This window comes from Pholcus phalangioides, unplaced genomic scaffold, assembly GCF_987345545.1.
Source record: "Pholcus phalangioides strain wild (caught in Gottingen) unplaced genomic scaffold, Ppha-v1.0 ptg000007l_1, whole genome shotgun sequence".
NCBI lineage: Eukaryota > Metazoa > Arthropoda > Arachnida > Araneae > Pholcidae > Pholcus > Pholcus phalangioides.
Window position 1 is genome coordinate 1239875 of NW_028301600.1, and position 13897 is coordinate 1253771.

Below are 13897 nucleotides of genomic sequence, written 5' to 3' on the forward strand. Positions count from 1 at the left end.
ATATTTTTCATTCAGGCATTTTTTAATTTTTAGTTTGTTGTAGTTGCTCAATAACGAAAATACCAGTAAAATTATTAACACTAAAAAAAATTAACACTTTAACATATCTCTAGAAATAGCCTTACAATAAAACGGCTAATATTCGTAAAATACTCTATAAATATGACTAAATATCACCTGCAGGAAAAAAATCGATGTTATGAAAATATTTATTTGAAAAATTATAAAAAAAATTGAGTGAGCTTTTAAATAAACCTTCAAAAATATGCATTTATACTCAAAATTCTTTGATTTTATGCATTTATATGCATTAATGCTAAAAAAGGCCAAAACATGCAAAAGCATATGCACATATGCATTTGCATATAATCCGGGCTCTAGCATGAGCTTATACAATCTATAATAGGCCTGATGTTGTGGACCCTGGCCAGGTCTTCGATGTTTATGGTTTTTGTGTTGCCAGATGCTGAATATCATAGTTGTACAATATTATTCTAAGTTCATGTGAATATGCAAAGTTATTTGCCAAAAATGTTATGTTGATTATAGCACCACCGAATCTCGATACGGATTGGTTCTGGTAATGATGTGGGATGGGAAATTTTCCCTTATATATCGGTAGTGTGCAGTGAACAGACACGTTACTTGTTGTACTTCATTTCATTTTACCTGTGTTGTTTTCACCCCGCCTCGTTCCGGAAGCCATGAGTTGATATTTTAGCTGAGTGCCTTGGCTCCATCCGATCCATTGATTGTGCTCTTCATCTTCTAGTCAAAAATCTCTCTGCCTGTGTTGAAGTCTCTATGAGATGTTTGCTCTCGTCTATAATGGGATATTCGTCTGGTTCATCATGACGTAGCCTCTTCAGATGCGTGATGCTGTTCCTATGGAGCTCTCTTTCAGAAAGTTCACCTTGAGATTGGATGGACCAATCAGGAAGTGAACTGTTCGTTCTGTTGACAGTGACATTTTGAAGGGTATTCGAGGCCAATTGGGTGAGAACATTTTGAATCTGTGATATATTAATGTTAAAACTCTAAAGAAAATTTATTGAGGCACATTGTGCAGTCTTAAATTGTTTTTGTTGTAAATTCTAAAGATTAATGCTGTAATAAAAGTCTTAAGTAAATGAAATAGTTTATCATATCATTGTTGTCATCTGTGTGATGAAATTCTATTGGGAAAGATAAAAATGGAAATCTAGATGTAACAACAAAATATGTTACACCATCGGGTATGTGACACAAGGACATTGATGAGGCGTCGATCACCAAAAATTCATCTTCGCAACAGTTAGTTGTTAAAAACCTTTGTATGGATAGCAGAGAGTGAGGTCATCCTTTTATAAATTCTGTTATCTTTGAAATTAGAATTGATTTGATCTTTAATGGATGCAGATGGTTTTTTGATCTTTCACTTTGAAATCTCATAATGGTCGGCGTAGGTCTCTTATTGTTCTGTATTGGAACTCAGTGTGCACTTTCTATTAGTTTCTTGTTGAATACCCAAATTTGTTTTCACTTTTTGAAGTATTTTATCCTTATTTTCCATTTCAGGAATTCCATTGATCTGTATGTTGTTTCTTCTACTTCTCGTTTCAGTATCATTCATTTGTTGTTTCAGTTCCTTTAGTTCTGTCTTCAACTTTTTGTTCTCTAATTTCATTTCCTCATTTTCCTCTGTTAAATGTACCACAATTTCTTTCATGTTCTCTAATTTTTTCCTAATGTCATCCATACACCCTGAATTTAATTCGATTGCTTTTATCACATTTTCTATCTCATTCTCCAGATATTTTTGTCTCTCTATAATTTCTTGTATTGCTTCCTTGATGATTTTGATTTTGAAAACGCTATAACCTCTTGACAGTATTTGCCATGCAATCTCAATTTTTTGTTACTTTTCATTATTGGTGTACTTGTCTCAGTGTATGAAAATTTGAAGATATTGAAGGTTTTGTTCGGGAGATATATACAACCTCTGACAAAGTTTGGTGAATAGTCCTGTAACATTAACATAGATGAAATGTTAACGAAAGTTACCTTACTGTCCTTCGAAATAGTCACCTCCCATTAATATGCACCGCTGAGATCTCCTATATATGTCCTGGAAACTTTGTAAGAAGTCTTCTTTTGGGATAGAGTTCAAAAGCCTCGTCACGTTTTGTTGGATGTCAGGAATATCGTCAAATCTCTTTCCTTTCAAAGCGAGTTTGAGTTGTGGGAATAGGAAGAAGTCTGGAGGATTGAGATCTGGCGAGTATGGTGGATGTTCAATTTGCACCACCCCCTTTTTTGCCAGGAACTGTTTGACGATATTGGCTGTGTGAGGGCGAGCATTGTCGTGAACAAGAAACCATGAACCTTGTTGTGCGTACTGAGGTCGTACCCTGCGTAGATGTTTCATAAAACGGGTCTAAATTTCATTGTACCTTGCAGCATTCATCGTCGTTCCCTCAGGTAGAAATTCCTTGTGGATAATGCTTCGACTATCAAAAAAGGTGATTGGCATCGTTTTTATGCGTGATTTTTCTGCTCTGACCTTTTTCAGACGAGGTGATGCAGGAGAACGCCATTCCATGCTTTGCCGTTTCGTTTCAGAGTCGTACCAGAGACACCAGGACTCATCCTCAGTGATCTTTTGTACGTTCATTTTCCTGTTCTCAGTTAAGAACCAATGCACTAAACAAGTACTTTGTAAAACAATTCTTTCCCGGAACACAAACGACGCTCAACTGAACAACAGTGGTGGCAGATAGTCAACACCTGGCGCTACGCACGTGCAGCATTTTGCTTCGCCAGTGTTGCCAGATCGGCCGTTCTGACTTCATTCACCGAACTTTATTGTCAGAGGTTGTAGATGTTTGTACCTACAATAGCCAAGAGCAGTCAATTTGACTGCTATATGTAAATTGTATATTTTTTCTCTTTGTGGTGGGCATTGATGTGTACTTTTGCTTTTAGGTTTATTCCCTATCATTCCCTGATGACACACACAACAACACACATTCATGAGTAACATACTAATATAAAAAAATAAATAAAATAATGATATTTGTTGCATCATTTTACTGGGCAATCTAAAAAGTCAGGGACATTAGATTGGCAGGGACAGTATGTATCCACGCAACCAAAAAGTATATCTTATTTAGCTATAACTTTTGTTATCAAAGTTGAGGAAACTTTTTTTTTTTCTGGTCGTTCTTCTGGCAAGCTCAGTTTTTGTTTTAGTTTGACATTTCATAACTCTTCATGTCACCATCAGCTTTGAAAGCTTCCTAGGAAATATAAGTTCATTCGCAGTGTGTAGAAGTGGCTCTTAGAAGAAGGATGTACTAGAACAAAATAATGATATTTTATCAGTACTAAATGATATTTTGGACAATGAGGCTGAGGAGACTTACAATGCAAACTCTGGCAATGACGATCATGATTTTCTGCTATATCAACCCGAAAGAGAAAGTAATGATCCCAAAAGTGACTGGTCTGAATCAGATAATACTGGTGAAAAAGGAAGACAAAGATGGTTTTTTTAATTGTATATTCTTTATAAATTGATTTTTAGTATGAAGTTTTTTAATAAATCCGTAGTTTTTCCTTGATAGTGCAAATTTACAGTGGCATAATAATATGTTATCCATAGCATGCACGAACAACTACATAGTGTGAATAAAAAAGACAGTGATATACATATAAAAAAGGTGTACATTATCAAAATGAAGCAATATACCTTTATAATGTGATGTAAATTTTTTTTTTTTATTTTGAACTTTATTTAACATGATGAAATAGCACATAATAATGAAACAAATTCATCAAGAGATCCCGTGGATCTGTACTGATGAACACGAAGTATCAATGAGTAATTACAATGCAATTTCAAGGACAGAACAAACATAAACAAAAAAAAAGAGGGGGGAAAAAAGGTTGATAATTATATCGAAATAATTCTGCATCTGTGAACAAGTATACAATTAGAATACAATACAGCATTTCAGATATACAGTATGTTTTCATGTACATTATAAATGAAGATTATGGAATGCTAGATTGATGTGAGAATTGTTCAGCAACTTCGATATGTGGAGGCAAACAGCAGGAAGTGTACTTAGACATTTATAAAATTCGATTTAGCACTGATCGATAGAACTCTGTTTTTGTTGTTTTTTTTCTTGTTTTTCAAAAATGATCATTGATGTTAGCTATTGAGAAAAGATAATTTTTTAAATATTTCTTCAGTAACAGTATTGAAGGGGGAAAAATAATATCATGTGGCAGTTTGTTATAAAATTTCGGAATAAGATATGTAAAATGGTTTTTCTTCACTGTTTTGTGTCTCAAGGGAATATTTAGAATGTTATTGTATCTATTTGATGTCCTTGATAAATTAAGAGGGAGACTAAGTTGTTTTTTATTAAGTAGGAGAATCGATTTATAAAAGTATGAATACCGCAAAGGGAGTAAGTTAAGTTGCCGATAGAGATCAAATGACGGAGTTGAGTAAGTGCCAGTTGGTGATCTGATTATTTTCTTTTGGGTTTGGATGATGGGTCGCAACGTATTGATGTAGTCACTGCCCCAAACAGTTAGTCCATATAATAGATGAGAATGAAAAAGGGAATAATAATATGACAGCAAAAAATGGGTATTTAGATAATGTTTTAGATAATAAAATTTATAAACTATAAAACAAAGTTTTGATTGGATATGTTTTACATGGGACTTCCATTTAAAATTTTGATCTATAACAATACCTAGGTATTTAATGAAGCTCACTTGTTCTAATGGAGTACAGGTACATAACAGATCATTAGAACAGTTTTTATTATGAAAAATAAGGTTACAGTTATCCAAATTAGTGAGGTTTGAGAAACTAATGTATTTTGTTTTTAGAATGTTTATTTTGAGATCATTTGATCAAAACCAATTTCGGACTTTGATTAAATTGTTGTTAATAATATGATCCAATGGTTGATGATCATTCCTTGAACAAAGAAGTACAGTGTCATCTGCAAAACTGATTATTTTGGCCTTTAGTTCAAGGTTACAGAAATCATTAATATAAATAGTAAAAAGTAATGGTCCCAAAGTAGTTCCTTGTAGAATTCCTCTGTGCATGTTCACTGGACTACTAATATGCTTACCACACTTAACAAATTTAGATCTATCATTAAGATAGGATGCAAATAATTTATGAGCAGTACCTCTAATTCCATATGTGTGCAATTTAGCAAGCAATGTATTGTGATTGATGCTGTCAAAACATTTTCATATGTCAAGAAAAATTGCTATTGTTGGTTTTGAGTTATCTAAGCTATCAACTAATTTGCTATCTAAGCTATCAACTAATTTGCTATCTAAGCTATCAACTAATTTGCTATCTAAGCTATCAACTAATTTGCTATCTAAGCTATCAACTAATTTGCTATCTAAGCTATCAACTAATTTGCTATCTAAGCTATCAACTAATTTGCTATCTAAGCTATCAACTAATTTGCTATCTAAGCTATCAACTAATTTGCTATCTAAGCTATCAACTAATTTGCTATCTAAGCTATCAACTAATTTGCTATCTAAGCTATCAACTAATTTGCTATCTAAGCTATCAACTAATTTGCTATCTAAGCTATCAACTAATTTGCTATCTAAGCTATCAACTAATTTGCTATCTAAGCTATCAACTAATTTGCTATCTAAGCTACAAATTTGCTAAATTCAATTAGTGCAGTTTCAGTGCTTTTGTTTGGCAGGAAACCATGTTGATTTTCTGAGAAATAATTATTATCATTTAAAAACGAGTATAATCTACATTTTAAGATAGATTCCAATATTTGGATGCCGTACTGAGAACTGAGACTGGTATAATTGCTGAGGTAATTCTTGTCACCGGTTTTATAGATGGGGGTAATGATTGCTTTTTTGAGTGATTCTGGCAAAAAACCACTTTGAAAACAATTATTAACTAGATCAGAGAATATCTAAATAACGCTGTCAGGAAAACGCTTCCAAACTTTTGAGTTCATTGCATCGATGGAAGATACAGAGTTTTTTTAGTTTGTTAATAATTTTCTTTATTTCAAAAATATTAGTTGAAGAAAGAAAAATTGAATTTTGAAAACCATGTACGTAGTTTTTATAGTCATCCATGGAAACTACAGTATTTCTTCCAATACTATTGAAATACAAGTTAAATTGATTGGCAAGAATCAGAGGTTCAACATTTTCTGGAAGTACATTCTCTTTGTTCTCAGTGCTTAATATTCTGTTAACAAACTTCCAATGCTCAGCATTGTTACGACATTCCGAGAACTTAAAAGAGTAGTATGTTTTTTAGATTGCTTTATTTCAGATTTGATTCTTGATTTTATATTTCTATATGCAGTTTCTATAGAAAGATCATACGGATATTTTCTTGTTTTTATGTAAAGTTGTTGTTTTGTCTTAAGGTATCCGACTACGTCATTTTGGAAGAAAATAAGGATTTTTATTTTTTTTATTTTTTTATAAAAGCCCTATTTGTTGTGATTCCAATACGGGCCTTGTTTTGTTTATATGATACTTAGAATCAAAGTTATGTTCACTTCAGTGTTGCGTTTTTACATACAAGTAATACGCGAATAAAGTCTTTAAACGTGTTTTACGAAGAATGCTATTTTTGACATTTACTTGACTTTGTGATTTGTAAAAATTTATGCATTGCATCCTTACGAAATTTTAATGTGATATTTTGCTATATATTGTTGAGGTTATGAACCAAAATCTAAGGTCAATCACATATATTTTTTGAATTACATTGTTTTATAGACAAAATGTAGGATGAAATTTCAAAAAATTCACACGTACTAAAACATATTTTGGTGTAACTTATGAACATATTGTGCAATCCTTTAAATTGTGGTTCATAACTTGCAACATTACTAGCTAAATGCACTGTGAAAATCACAAAGCATTTCATTAATAAAATTTTTTGAAATCCTGTTTCGAATAGCATATATATATTTTCATAGAAAATATAATAGATAGACCAAAATTTGTCACTGTTTTCACCATTTCAAGACACTTTCTATCAAAAAATGTAATTAAAGTTCACTCCAGAACCATTTTAAAGAAAGGTGACAAGAAAGGTAGTCGGATACCTTAATTAAATTGCAAACTTTGCCTGTAACCCATGGTTTATCGATCTTCTTCCTTGAAACAATGTTTATGTCACTGGAATGATTTTGGACAATGACATTCATGGTGGATAAAAAATTATCAAAATATTTTTCGGGATGAGTGCGATCGAATCGAAATTTATAATTTTGGAGAAAATTTGACATATCAGTATACCAAATAATTTTCATTTTCCTATGTATAGTTTGACTTATTTTAGCTAATATTAAGGTGGCAAAGTGAAGTTTACAAACGATTGGAAAATGGTCAGTTATGTCTGGTCAACTATTGATGAACAGTATTTGATAATATTAGTTGAGTGACGCAGATAAATATGATCGATACAACTATCAGAAAGAGGCCTAAATTGATCAGTAATTAAGGGGAGGAAACCATGTCCTGACAACATATTCATGTAATCTGGATCGTCATTATTGGGTTTTAATATGTTAATATTGATGTCGCCTACCAATAGGACATAAATGCAATGTTTATCTTTTTTCATGTAAATCTTGTCCTTAGTTGCCCTCTAAATTTCCATATTTAAAGTTGTAAAGTCATTTTATGGACACCCTGTATGCTTAAGAAAAGGTAAAGTTGTTCAAAATTTACAAATTAACCATGTGGGATGATTATTGTTTTTATTCTAAAAATTAGTGCGATGAAATATATTGCTCTAAAAAGAAGCAGCAGTCAAAATTATTGCCAGTGGCCCTTATAAGTATAACGTATAGTCTGGACCTTCTAGTGTTAAAGATTCACTTTGTATGGAACGGAATGGGAATCAACTCAGCAGGGAGTGTATATAAGCAGAGTTGGGAATTGTTGTTGTTTTGCAATGTGTGAAAGTAATTTCCTCCATTCTCAAGGGGTGCATAACTCAAAAATGTAATTTTCTGAGTTGTCTTTTTTAAATGGCCCATTGACATTTTCAACAATTCAAAAAATTAGGATATTACAAAAAAATATTTGTATAAAAATTTCTGATGAATTTGTTATTTCAGGAATGAAGTTCTGTCTAGTAAGATTGTGGAAAATGCACAATTTCAAAAACTCAATTCTTTTTAAATTGAATAGTTCACATTCAAATACAATATGAAATATGTCCAACGAATAATGTAACTGCTGCTATATTAGGAGGATTCTCTTCTAAATATGATATAACTGCTGAAACAAATGCACAAAAAATAACCATTCATTTTGATTTGAAAAATTATGCAAAAGTATGTTAAAAAGCAGACAATTTTCTGACGCAAAACTGACTTGTTGTGAGCCTATTTAGTTTATTGATGAAAGATTGCTTCAAATTATTAAGTCAAAGTATCTCTCTCTCAAAATGACCATAGAGAAATATTTCCTGTGTGCTGATGGTATGACCAACAAATTACAAACCTCACTAAGAAATACAAATACCACAACAGTCAAATTGCCCACGAGGTGGCTGAAAAAATTATTCCATTAAAAACATGAATGTCAAATATAACAAAAATACCTAATATAAAAGCATATATCACCAAAAAAATTTAATAATATATAATACACTGTGAAAGGATGACGTCACTCTCTGCTATCCATACAAAGGTTTTTAACAACTGGCTGTTGCAAAGATGAATTTCTGGAAAGAGAAAATTCAATTACCTTTGCGAGGAATTGAACCCACGTCCTTTCACTTTCCGGGTGAACACACTAGATTACAAGGGCAATGAATCTCTCATTCTTTCCTTGGAACTCGTGTGCACTGAAAACTGAAAGGGACCATACATGGACAGCTGGACCTAACTCAGGCCAAGCTCACAAGTGCTGATGTTGCCACCAGATGGTGACTTATGAAAGGATGATGTCACTCTCAGCTATCCATGCAAAGGTTTTTAACAACTGGCTGTTGCAAAGATGAATTTCTGGAAAGAGAAAATTCAATTGCCTTTGCGGGAAATCAAACCCACATCCTTTCACTTTCCGTTCCGGGTGAATGCCCTAGACCACTAGACTACAATGGCAATGAATCTCTCAATCTTTCCTTGGAGCTTGTGTACACACCAAGGAAAGATTGAGAGATTTGGTGCCTTTGTAGTTTAGTGGTCGGCAAACCGTGACTCTTTGGCAGGGTCGTAGCCAGAAATTTCATTCGGCGGGGGGACCAAAGTGATATAACAATAGATTTGGCCATCTTTTTCCCTTTTTTCGGCCATTTTCTCACATTTCGGGGAAGGGGAACAGACCCCCAAATCCCTCCCCCCGTTACGCCCTTGCTCTTTGGCCCTTGAGTGTGGCTCTTCCACAAAATACCACGTGTGGGCAAAAATTCCAGATTTTTGCAAAATCATGTTTAGACACGCATTTTGGCCACTTTGTTCTCGTTCCCTTCCCCTCCCAAGTGAGTCATCTTTTCACAGCTTTTTGCCGAAAAAAAAGGGTGAAAGCCTGCCGCTGCTGTCACGTGACACTTCCATGACCAATCATGTGGGTCGAAACTGGGAAGTTTGAGAAAAAGTTATCAAAAACTAGGCTTTTTTCCTAAGATACTCGGGGTAGATACACGCAAAAGACGAGTCTCCTCTCAAAACATGGGGCAAGGGGGACATGCAATGGTTTCCATACCAAAGCTGATTAAAGAGCCTCTTTAGCCAGCTTTGTTCCATACTAAGGAACCTCAACCTCTACTCTGCCAGATCAAAGAAGACAATGTTCCTGGGCCACCACCTCTCTTGATGGCTCTCCAGAGACCTCCTCTCTCCATCCAACATCGGTCAACACTGCTAGAAGCGATCCACTTGGGGGGGGCACACATCTGAAGATGACGCTCCTGGACCACCACCTTACCACCTCTCATGACGACTCTCCCGTGACCACCTCTCTCCATCCACATCCAACATCGGTCAAAACTGCTAGGAGCCATCCCCCCAGGGGTCACACATCTGAAGATGACGCTCCTGGAGCATCACCTTACCACCTCTCATGGCGACTCTCTCCCGTGGCCACCTCTCTCCATCTGCATTCAACATCGGTTATCGGTTATCGCTGCTGAAGCAATCCACCAGGGACGACCATCCAAAGACGATATGCTCCTGGGGCCTCTGCCCGACAAGACGGTCCACCTTAGGCCAGAGGACGCGGCTAATATCTCATCGGACAAGCTTACAGTGAACTTGTCTTCAGCACATTTCCCAGAGAAGGGAGCCAGATATCCGTAAGACAACAAGTAAAATAATAACTTAATAAACTTTAAGAAAGTTTATTAAGTTCATTTCAGGGAGCGTTATGGAGTGAAAGAAGATGTAGTGTCGAGGATTTGAAAAAGTTATGTTGAGATGGTTTGGATATATATATATATAGAGAGAGAGAGGATATATATATGAACGAAAAGAGATGCAAGTATACAAGATGTGTTTGGATGGGAGAGGTGGAAGGGGTCGACCTCAGCGAACGTTCCTCAATCAGAGGACGTTTTTTGCAAAGGCCAACTTAGGAGTACCTTAATTAAGTTAATAAAAATGTACCTGCTTATATAGTTTAAGTTTGAAAAATTTGGCTCCCAAAAGAAATTTCAATCGTACTGTTGATATTTGGCCCTATTGACTAATGAGTTTACCGACCACTGGTCTAGGGCATTTACCCGGAAAGTGAAAGGACATGGGTTTGATTCCCCGCAAAGGCAGTTAAATTTTCTCTTGTGTACACACCAAGGAAATAGGATATCTACCAACTGGCAATTACATTTAGTCACTAGTCTATGAACATCTATCTGCATTTCACAGACACGGGATTAAAATTACTTTGTGATTTATGACAATGCATCTAAATCTTTCTTTGTACTCGCAAATTACTACTTTTTTTCACCACAATAGGAGAAGCTTAACCAACGATTCGCACTTGACATTTTTTCTTTGGAGGGGGGCGGTGTTCATAGACTAGTGACTAAATGTAATTGCCAGTTGAACCTAAACGTTTGTACAAATGAGTTCCACTGTAAATAAGTGATTTTGGGAATTCTCTAGCAATACGATTTTTCATTCCCCATTCCTAAGGGCTTTTTTCAATTAAAATATCATTTATTTTATTTTTAATCCCCAAAAATTCCTCAATGCATAAAAAATTAAAAATATTTACATTCTAAATATTAAAACTAGAGATGCAATCACAGTTTTTACATTTTTCAATACCTTTGTTATATTAGAATGTATTTTACACACACAGATTTCTTACCCATTGAAAATGTATGGGGAAAATTTATACAGAAATGGGTATTTTGTTATTGCATGTGACTGAGTGAGTATTGGAAGTCATGAGACCTTGGAATATCCTTTGATCAGGGCTGATCTAAAGTATGTGGCTAAGTATGCAACTGCCCACAGTAAAATGTCATATTGGTTGTGAAATTGAAAATTTCAATTAAAAATTGCCTGCTTTGTCAAGATTTTCACATTCTTGTAATGAAAGGGGCACCTAGTCCCGGTTCTGCAAACATAAAATTCAATCCTTAGACAGACTCTACCTTTGATATACTTGGCCAAGGAACAAGAACCGTGGATAGATGAGAATAATGTATTGTCAAATAATCAGCATGGGTTCAGGAAGGGGAAGTCATGTGTAACTAACCTCCTTTGCTTCTATGATTACGTTACTAAGGCTTTGGGTAAGAGCAAAAATGTCGACGCTGTTTACCTCGATTTCCAGAAGGCATTCGATCGGGTCCAACATGGCAAACTCTTGAAACATTTACACGAGATTGGAATAGGAGGCAACTTGCTGAATTGGATAGAATCGTGGTTAAGAGATAGGTCGCAACGAGTTATGGTGAATGGGGAATTCTCTGGTTGGACAGACGTCACAAGTGGAGTTCCTCAGGGAAGTGTCCTTGGCCCCATACTTTTTTCACTTTTTATCGACAAACTCGATCAGGGTATCGATGGGATTACTAGCAAATTCGCAGATGATGTGAAGCTAATGGGGGTAATCGGGAATGAAAGCGATAGGGAGTTGCTCCAGACCAACTTAAACAGGATTGCAGCATGGGCAAATGAATGGAACATGACGTTTAGTAGCGTAGATAAGTGCATGGTAGCTCATTTTGGTTCGAACAACCCACGGTTCTCTTACGAGTTGAATGGTGTCACTATCCCGGATGCAACTAGGGTCACCGATTTGGGAATTCTCATTGACGAGCGACTTAAGTTTTCTGAACATTGTTCAGCAGTGATCAAAAAAGCGAATAGAATGCTTGGTCTCATTTTCAAAAAGGTCTCTTCGCATTCTCCTAAAGTCATTCTTCCGCTTTTTCGAGGCTTAGTTCGTCCTGGACTGGAGCTGTAAGGTTTTGGAGACCATACCTACAGAGGGACATAGACTTGGTTGAAGGGGTGCAGAGAAGAGCTACGCGTGTCCTTATTGGCACACGGGGCTTGAGTTATGAAGAGAGACTTCATTTTTTGAATATGTTTACATTGGATGAACGCAGGTGTCGAGGAGATATGATCGAAGTGTTCAAAATTTTCAATGGGATGGATAGGATGGACCATGAACTTTTAGTACACCGCCAATCGACTCCTTTTACAAGGGGACACCAGTATCGATTGGTGAGGGACAATGCAAGGCTATGGTGTTGCAGGGAATTTTTCTCTAATAGGGTTGTTAATAAATGGAATAGCTTACCCCCGGAGGTAGTAAATTGTAACACAATTGACACGTTTAAAAATAAATACGATAAACATGTTGGGGTAAATCGATAAGCTATCCATTCTTAGAATAAGACAACCATAAGTATTCTTTATGGGCGTTGTATAATATTTTTTCATGTGTATATATTGTTTATAATTTGTGTTAATTGCATTTTTAATTGGGTTGCTGTATTTTTGAAATATATGACAACCATATTTTTATGGGCATCTTTTTATCAGCCACCTCGTTGGGCATTTTGTCTGTTGTGGCGTTGTATTTGTATAACCTCAACTACACTTTAAACTTTTTAATGTTGAAATATTTCATTTATGCACTGCTTGAGCAACCCCAAAATTGGTTCAGAAATCAAAATATTTCACACAAGGCTCAAGCCTAGCACCCACAGGTCTAAAACACTTCTGACACCCCCGGACCAGGACATAGTTTTCCACATAAGTTTGATGCAAAATTGGAAAAATCAAAAAGTCGAGTAGAATTTCATAACCAGTGCAATTTAATAACAAAGTAATTAATATAAAATGAGCTGTCTCACCCTCAGTGATTCCCCCTCCTTCTTGTTCGAAGACCCCATAACCGCTTATGTGTGTTGCGACAATTTAGGGTGCACCACTCAGAGATGTACCCTAAAGATGATAAAAAAATTGGAAACATTTTTAAAATAGCGGAAGAAAAAAATATATGGTATTGTAATCATTTTATATTGATTCAAAATTGTTTTTGAAAGTTAGTAACTGAAAATGAGAAATCATTTTAGATCTCATTTAGAAATCATTTTATGATCTCATTAATTTAGGAATGAATTGCTTCATTCCTAACAGAAGATCAGTCAGGTGTGATCCAGATTAAAGATCAAACAGGAATGCAATAAACATAAAAAGTTTGGAAATCTTGGGATGCAAGTAGGGTGCAACAGCAAGATATTCAACTTCCACCATTAAGGCTAGCATCAAGTCTGCACGTTCAATCCCAAAGATTAGTGGAGAAAAACCTTAGGCGATTACAGATAACTTGCCCTTGTACAGAAAGAGGTTACCTGTCCTCATTCAGTAGACCCCATACATTGACAACA

At 35.2% G+C, this 13897-nt stretch overlaps 1 protein-coding gene across 1 annotated transcript in view; it reads left to right on the forward strand.

The window, feature by feature from the left end:
- The window catches only part of LOC149084781 (tubby-related protein 4-like), a 178329-nt gene that overhangs the window by 76024 nt on the left and 88408 nt on the right, over window positions 1-13897 (forward strand). The window lies entirely within an intron of this gene.